Raw genomic sequence first — 8,438 nt, forward strand, 5'->3', positions numbered from 1 at the left:
TGAAACTCACAATTAGGGTAACTTTTCAGGCTCAGTTATCACAAGACCACCCAGCCAGGTAGTGACCCGCCCTGCCTCCGCTTGGGCTGTAATCTACTCCCTTCTCCCCCATTGAGGTGCTGCACTGCAAACTGGATTGTGTCACTCGGGCCGTGTCTCTCTAGTCCAGCACTGCGGGTGAACAATTACCCAGTTTAGTAATTCAGGTTCTGAGGCAAATGGGCCTATGAGCCTATCAGTGATTCAGGGAGAGCCCTGTGCCAAACATCCAATGGTGATCTTTAGAGCCAGATTTTGGCCCAATAAGCTCATATTATTGCGGTGTGGGGACAGGTAGAGCCTTTCATTTTCAGTGGTGATTTTTCTGAGAGAAAGAAAGAAGCATGTGAGGCTTGTAAAGTGCATTTTGTAAAATGCTTTAAGAACCTTGAATGAGCAGTGCTGTGGCCGAGACATTATTCGTGTCTCCTGCCTTTTGGAGCAATAACAACATACTCTAGCTGTGTTCTCATCTATTCCTCTTTCTAGACAGCACCTGTAGGGTTTACTCCTCCTCCCTGGGCACCCAGCAGGATAGCTGCTATCTCTCAGCATTGCACTGCACCCAGCAGTAGGGTTGAGCCAGGCTCTTTGTGGTTTATTGCCTGTGGCTGGAGGCAGCTGCTGATTTTTCGGATGCTGCAGTCCACAGAGGGTTAATTGCTCTGCCATGTGGCTAGATGACCCTGCCCTAATTAGTTTGATTTCCCAAGTGACTGCTTTGGGGCTGAGTGGCAGCAGCAGGAGCCCGTTGTGGTCCTCCAGCCAGACAGTCCCCCATCAACATTCAGGCAGCGTTGCAGAGGCCAAAGGGACAATCCTATCTCTCCTGTTCCCTTCCAGATGCTCCATTTGCTGAGACACCCAGGGTGATTGGGGGTCATTTGCTGGGAGAGCTGACGGTAGAGCTCTGTGACTCTCCCAGCAAAAAGATCTCCCCCCTGAGCATTTCTACTCCATGTGCTGTTCCCTATATGACACCTGCCAAGGCGTTCCCCTTATTTGCCGCATGGCCTGCTTGGGAGGACACCTCGGGGAGTGATCACTCATGGCTGCAAATGGTGATGAGCTAGGAATCGATTTCCTTCAAATATTGCAGGGCAGTGACGTGTCTATCAAAGGTTTCAGAGTAGCAGCCGTGTTAGTCTGTATCCGTAAAAAGAAAAGGAGGACTTGTGGCACTTTAGAGACTAACAAATTTATTTGAGCATAAGCTTTCGTGACCTACAGCTCACTTCATCAGATGCATGCAGTGGAAAATACAGTGGGGAGATTTTATATACACAGAGAACATGAAACAATGGGTGTTACCATACAGACTGTAACAAGAGTGATCAGGAAAGGTGAGCTATTACCAGCAGGAGAGCGGGGTCGGGGGAGGGGGGCGGGGGGCGGGAACCTTTTGTAGTGATAATCAAGGTGGGCCATTTCCAGCAGTTTACAAGAACAGTAGGAGGGGAAATAAACATGGGGAAATAGTTTTACTTTGTGTAATGACCCATCCACTCCCAGTCTCTATTCAAGCCTAAGTTAATGGTATCCAGTTTGCAAATTAATTCCAATTCAGCAGTCTCTCCTTGGTGTCTGTTTTTGAAGCTTTTTTGTTGAAGTATTGCCACTTTTAGGTCTGTAATAGAGTGACCAGAGAGTTTGAAGTGTTCTCCTACTGGTTTTTGAATGTTATAATTCTTGACATCTGATTTGTGTCCATTTATTCTTTTACGTAGAGACTGTCCAGTTTGGCCAATGTACATGGCAGAGGGGCATTGCTGGCACATGATGGCATATAACACATTGGTAGATGTGCAGGTGAACGAGCCCCTGATAGTGTGGCTGATGTGATTAGGCCCTATGATGGTGTCCCCTGAATAGATATGTGGACACAGTTGGCAACGGGCTTTATTGCAAGGATAGGTTCCTGGGTTAGTGGTTCTGGTGTGTGGTTGCTGGTGAGTATTTGCTTACGGTTGGGGGGCTGTTTGTAAGCAAGGACTGGCCTGTCTCCCAAGATCTGTGTGCGCCTATCAAAGTGAGACACCGATGGTGCAGGCAGGTGCTGGCAAAGCATCCTCAGTCCTGACCTCTGCAGCCGCCCGAATCCCAGACTCCCTACTCAGCTCTGCCAATGCCCCTCAATCCTGAGCCACAGCCCCCGCTGCTAATCCAGTCCTGGGCTCCCCCTGCGCAGAACAGCCTCTGCATCTCTCTCCTGGCTGGCAGCCCCCAAGCTATTCCACGTCCGGAAACTCTCCTGGATAGACTGCTAGCCCCAAAATGGTTCTCACTGGCAAATACAATGCGCACTCATCTCTAGGACTCAGGCCAAGTGTCTCTTGCCCCATCCTATTCTCCAGGCTGCATGCCAAGTCGTGATGCAGCTTTTCTCTCAGCCAGCCAACCTAGCCCGGCTTGTCGGATGCAAAGGGAGTAGCTCTGTTCTTGCCAGACTGGGTAAGCAGGTATGAAACAGAGGTGGCATTAGGGCACCGCGTCACTCATGGCAAAGCAGGTAAGAGAGCAGGGAGGCAGTTTCCGCACCTGAGAGTGCCTCCAGGGGCAGAAACATCCTCCCAGGGAGTTTTCCCACCTGTCACCTGCTCCCATGAACAGGAGGAAAAGGGGACTGAGATGATGAGCAGGCTGTTACGGGCATCAGAGTGAGCATTGTGAGCAGTGGATCCTCTTCATGGCGGGAGCCAGACTCTCAGGGACTGATTCTCGTCTTCTGGTGCAGATCCAAAGTAATTCCATTGACTTCAGTGGAGTTACTCTGCATTAACACTGGTGTCCACACATAGGCCCAGGTTTGGTCCTGGTGCCAAGCAGATGTAGCTCCATTGACTTGAACAGGAGTTGCACCTGATTACACCCAGGTGAAATTTGGCCCCCAGAGTTTCAGTAGATTTCCAAAGTTAGCCCGAGATTTGCTCTTGTATTTTCTCTCTCTATCTCTCCTCTTTCACTCATGCCCCCACCTACATGCAGCTCCAGCTAGGACTCCAGACAAACAGCTGCTTCTGCAGAGCAGACACATATCCTTGGCCAATTAATCTTCCTCTGGTGGTGAGAGGACCCACTGCTGCCTGCCATGGCCAGAGGGCCCCTCTTATGTGTGGGCAGCCTGCAGGCCTCTAGCAAGCTTCCCACACCTTGGGCTGTACAAGTGGGGCCATGACACGTGCCCAGGCATCAGTGGGATTACTCTGCCCCGCAGAGCTAAGTGCTTCTGAAACTGTTCTATAATTAACAGATTTCCGAGTAGTAGCCATGTTAGTCTGTATCCGCAAAAAGAACCTCACCATCAACCTCAGCCTGGACCAGTCCACACAAGAGATCCACTTCCTGGACACTACCATGCTAATAAGTGATGGTCACATAAACACCACCGCTATTCCTACCTACATGCCTCCAGCTTTCATCCAGACCACACCACACGATCCATCGTCTACAGCCAAGATCTACGGTACAACCGCATTTGCTCCAACCCCACAGACAGAGACAAACACCTACAAGATCTCTATCAAGCATTCTTACAATTACAGTACCCACCTGCTGAAGTGAAGAAACAGATTGACAGAGCCAGAAGAGTACCCAGAAGTTACCTACTCCAGGACAGGCCCAACAAAGAAAATAACAAAACGCAACTAGCCATCACCTTCAGCCCTCAACTAAAACCTCTCCAACCCATCATCAAGGATCTACAACCTATCCTGAAGGACGACCCATCACTCTCACAGATCTTGGGAGACAGGCCAGTCCTTGCTTACAGACAGCCCCCCAACCGTAAGCAAATACTCACCAGCAACCACACACCACACAACAGAACCACTAACCCAGGAATCTATCCTTGCAACAAAGCCCGTTGCCAACTGTGTCCACATATCTATTCAGGGGACACCATCATAGGGCCTAATCACATCAGCCACACTGTCAGAGGCTCATTCACCTGCACATTTACCAATGTGATATATGCCATCATGTGCCAGCAATGCCCCTCTGCCATGTACATTGGCCAAACGAGACAGTCTGTATGTAAAAGAATAAATGGACACAAATCAGACGTCAAGAATTATAACATTCAAAAACCAGTCGGAGAACACTTCAATCTCTTTGGTCACTCGATTACAGACCTAAAAGTGGCAATACTTCAACAAAAAAACTTCAAAAACAGACTCCAAGGAGAGACTGCTGAAATGGAATGAATTTGCAAACTGGATACCATTAACTTAGGCTTGAATAGAGACTGGGAGTGGATGGGTCATTACACAAAGTAAAACTATTTCCCCATGTTTATTCCCCCGCCCCCCCCTTACTGTTCCTCACACGCTCTTGTCAACCGCTGGAAATGGCCCACCTTGATTATCACTACAAAAGTTTTTTTTTCTTTTTTCTTTTTTTTTTCCCCCCTCTCTCTCCTGCTGGTAATAGCTCACCTTACCTGATCACTCTTGTTACAGTCTGTATGGTAACACCCATTGTTTCATGTTCTCTGTGTATATAAAATCTCCCCACTGTATTTTCCACTGCATGCATCCGATGAAGTGAGCTGTAGCTCACGAAAGCTTATGTTCAAAGAAATTTGTTAGTCTCTAAGGTGCCACGAGTACTCCTTTTCTTTTTATAATTAACAGAGGCTCCTAAAACTGGTACGGGGGCCGATGCCAAAAATCCCACCAGGGTCCTCCTGTCATGCTGACAACATCTGCTGTATTGATTACAGAGCACTCTGCCAACAACCCTCCTCCCCCATGACCTTCACCCCCTCCCCCTCCGCTGGGAGCCAAGGGAGGCTCAGCAGCTCTCCAGAATTAGAGCACTGTTCCCACCCACAGCTCAGCTGCGGTTCTGCTCGCACCGGGGCCAGCGCCAAGATCCAGCCTCTGGGACCGAGCTGACGGGCCCCACCCACTGGGTAGCATACAGATCGCCGCCCTCCTGGTGGCTTTATAAATCACATGACTTCCTCGCCAACCAGTTGGAGTTCAGGACTGGCCATCGTGCGTAAGCGCTGTGTTTTGCTCAGCATCACCTGGTGAATTTCGTGCAACGAGGGGGAGCCCTGACTGGCTGCTGAGGGGGTCATGCCCTCCCAGCCAGTTATCAAAAGATGCATTAAAAATAGTGGTGAGAATATTAACTCTTAAAATGAGAGCAAGAGAGACTGAGCACAAAGCTACTGATTAGCATGAGAGCTCCTCTTTGCTACACGGGTCTCTGGCCCATACGGCTCATGAGATGACCCGGATTCCTTAGAGTTACCGCTAGTGAGAGACGTTGATTTGTCCAAACAGGACGTGCTGTCTTCCAGTGCTACGGAGCTTCTGCTTTATTTTCACACAAGTTCACAGGACTCCATTTTTTACCCATCTATAAAAATTTTCATGACACTTCTGCAGTGAAAGATGGCGCCCAGAAAAAAATACTTTCTCTTGCTAGGGACCTCTGAGTGCTTTATGTGGTATGGCATACTGGTACCTCTCTCCGAACGCTTCCTTTTTGTCCAGCATCTCAACTTTCTTTCTTTCTTAATTTTTTTTAAAGTCTCTAGCTTGTATGGTTGCAAAGAAAATGTCAAAAATGTGACCTGGATGTGAGGGAGGCAGAGAGGGTTCCTTGAGTTTGCAGAGGACGTGTGAATTGTCGCATTCATCTCAGTGAGGTGCTAACTCTGATGTGCAGGGCTGATCATGGGAATGCCTGTTTGTTACCTCGGTTCCTCATGCAGCAGAGGAGAGGGTGGGGCACAGATCTGCACTGCTTTCTGGGAGCAACGGCTCCTTCTGGTGCCACAAGCTGGGTGGCGTTTGGGAGATGGCACCACTTATTTTTTTATCGCCCATCAAGAAGGAGCCTGGGCCGAAATGCCCATCAGAGCCCAGGGGGATAGTGAGGCCCCACTGAGGGGAAGCCAGGCTCAAGGCACCCAGTGGAGTTCAGAGAGCTGCATGAGCACATTGTAAACAGCCACACAATCTACTCTGAGCAGCCTCTCGTTCTGGGGACTCACCCGAGCTGAGCTTATTTTGTGGGAGGAGGCTGGACAAGTACCACCTTCTCCCCCTCCCCACAATTTAACCCCTGCTTAACAAACATGAGTTAACCTCACAGCCACCACAAGGAAGGAAATATTTTAAGGCACTGGCTAGTGTGTGCGCCACTGCCCTCTAATGGACCAAAATGGAACTGCTCAGCCATGTGTCATGGGCCCTATTTGGCTAACAGCTAATGAAGATTCTCCTTTCATAGGCTTGGGCTGTTGAAGCAAGAAAGTCTGAGTTCTGACCTGCTATGGCTGTGCAGTTCCTCGTGGACATGGCCTAGCACAGGGGTGGGCAAACTACAGCCTGGGGGCCCTTCAGCCGTTTTAATCCAGCCCTAGAGCTCCTGCCTGGGAGTGGGGTCGGGGGCTTGCCCCGCCTCACGCGGCTCCCAGAAGTACTGGCACATCCCCCCTCTGGCTCCTATGCGTAGGGGCAGCCAGGGGGCTCCGCACGCTGCCCCAGCCCCAAGCGCCGCCCCTGTAGCTCACATTGGCCAGCAAATAGGGCCAGTGGGAGCTGCAGGGGTGGCGTTTGCAGACGGGGCAGCACGCAGAACTGCCTGGCCGCGCCTCCGTGTAGGAGCCAGAGGGGGGACATACCGCTGTTTCCGGGAGCTGCTTGAGGTAAGCACCGCCTGGAGCCTCTACCCCTCACCCCCTCTCATGCCCCAGCCCTGATCCCCCTCCCACCCTCCAAACCCCTCGGTCCCACCCTCCTGCACCCCAGAGCCCGCACCCCCAGCTGGAGCCCTAACCCCCCACACACACCCTGCCCCAGCCTGGAACCCCCTCCTGCACCCTGGACTCCTCATTTCTAGCCCCACCCCAGAACCCGCACCCTCACCCAGAGCCCTCACCCCCCTCACCCACACCCCAACCCCCAATTTCGTGAGCATTCATGTCCCACCATACAATTTCCATACCCAGATGTGGCCCTCAGGCCAAAAATTTTGCCCACCCCTGGCCTAGCAGAATGACAGCTGTGACATCTTCGGTGACTCTGGATTTGTCAGTGTATCACCCCCGTTTTACAAATGGGGAAGCCAAGGCATGGAGAGGGAAAGGGATCACCCGATTCCCAGAGAATCAGTAGTAGAGCCTGGAACAGAGCCCAGGGGGCCTGAGCTTAAGCATTGCTTTACGGCCTAATGAAAGCTCATTTGCTCAGAGCCCTCCACTCAAAACTATTGAGTGGCAGAGGAAGGAGAACAAGGGGCTTGGTGCTGGGTCAGCTCAACTGCGCCAAACCCTGTTGGCCTGCCTCTTGCTAGCTCGCCCCCTGTTTGTGTTTGTTTTGTTTTCAGCATAAGCCCTTTCCCCCTCCGTCAGCAGAGTCGTTTGCTGAGTGGCTGGGACTCAGCTGGTTGGAAAGTTCATGCACAAAGCTGATAAGTCCAGAGGCTGCTGCAGCAAGCTCCGGGCCAGCTTCACTCACACAATGCTGGGCACAGGCATGGCTCCCCACACTGCAGGAAGGGCTGCCAGGGCCACTCGGACACATAATTTGCCATGATCACCCTAAGTGCCGAAGAGGGACGAGTCCTATTACAGCATCTGCTGGGCAGGCCAGGAGAGTTGTCTCTAATGCATTTATTAGTGCACTAGTTTTAAATGGGCCAAGCAATGGGATTTCCATCACTTCCCTTGGGAGATTATTCTACCTCAACCCTTCTCTTTCATCTGAGGCTCTCCCAGCTTTCTAACGGTCATTTTCCCTTCTCCAGGCTACAGCACCTTCTATTAAAGATCTCACAGGGCTTTACAGAGGAACGCATTACACCTCACAGCCTCCCTGTGACATAGATAATGATATTTATCTCCCTCTTGCAGGCAGGGAAATGGGGCCCGAGAATTGAAGTGACTTGCCAGTGGTGAAGCAGTGAGTGAGTGGCCAAGTTAGGAAAGGTTTCAGAGTAACAGCCGTGTTAGTCTGTATTCGCAAAAAGAAAAGGAGTACTTGTGGCACCTTAGAGACTAACCAATTTATTTGAGCATGAGCTTTCGTGAGCTACAGCTCACTTCATCGGATGCATACTGTGGAAACTGCAGAAGACATTATATACACAGAGACCATGAAACAATACCTCCTCCCACCCCACTCTCCTGCTGGTAATAGCTTATCTAAAGTGATCACTCTCCTTACAATGTGTATGATAATCTCTGTGTATATAATGTCTTCTGCAGTTTCCACAGTATGCATCCGATGAAGTGAGCTATAGCTCACGAAAGCTTATGTTCAAATAAATTGGTTAGTCTCTAAGGTGCCACAAGTACTCCTTTTCTTTTTGCAAGTTAGGAAAAGAACCCGGGAGGCCTCACTCCCCGGGAAAGTTTCTCTGAAGAAAATATAGGTGACTGC

Source organism: Natator depressus, chromosome 19 (assembly GCF_965152275.1).
Source record: "Natator depressus isolate rNatDep1 chromosome 19, rNatDep2.hap1, whole genome shotgun sequence".
Lineage (NCBI taxonomy): Eukaryota > Metazoa > Chordata > Testudines > Cheloniidae > Natator > Natator depressus.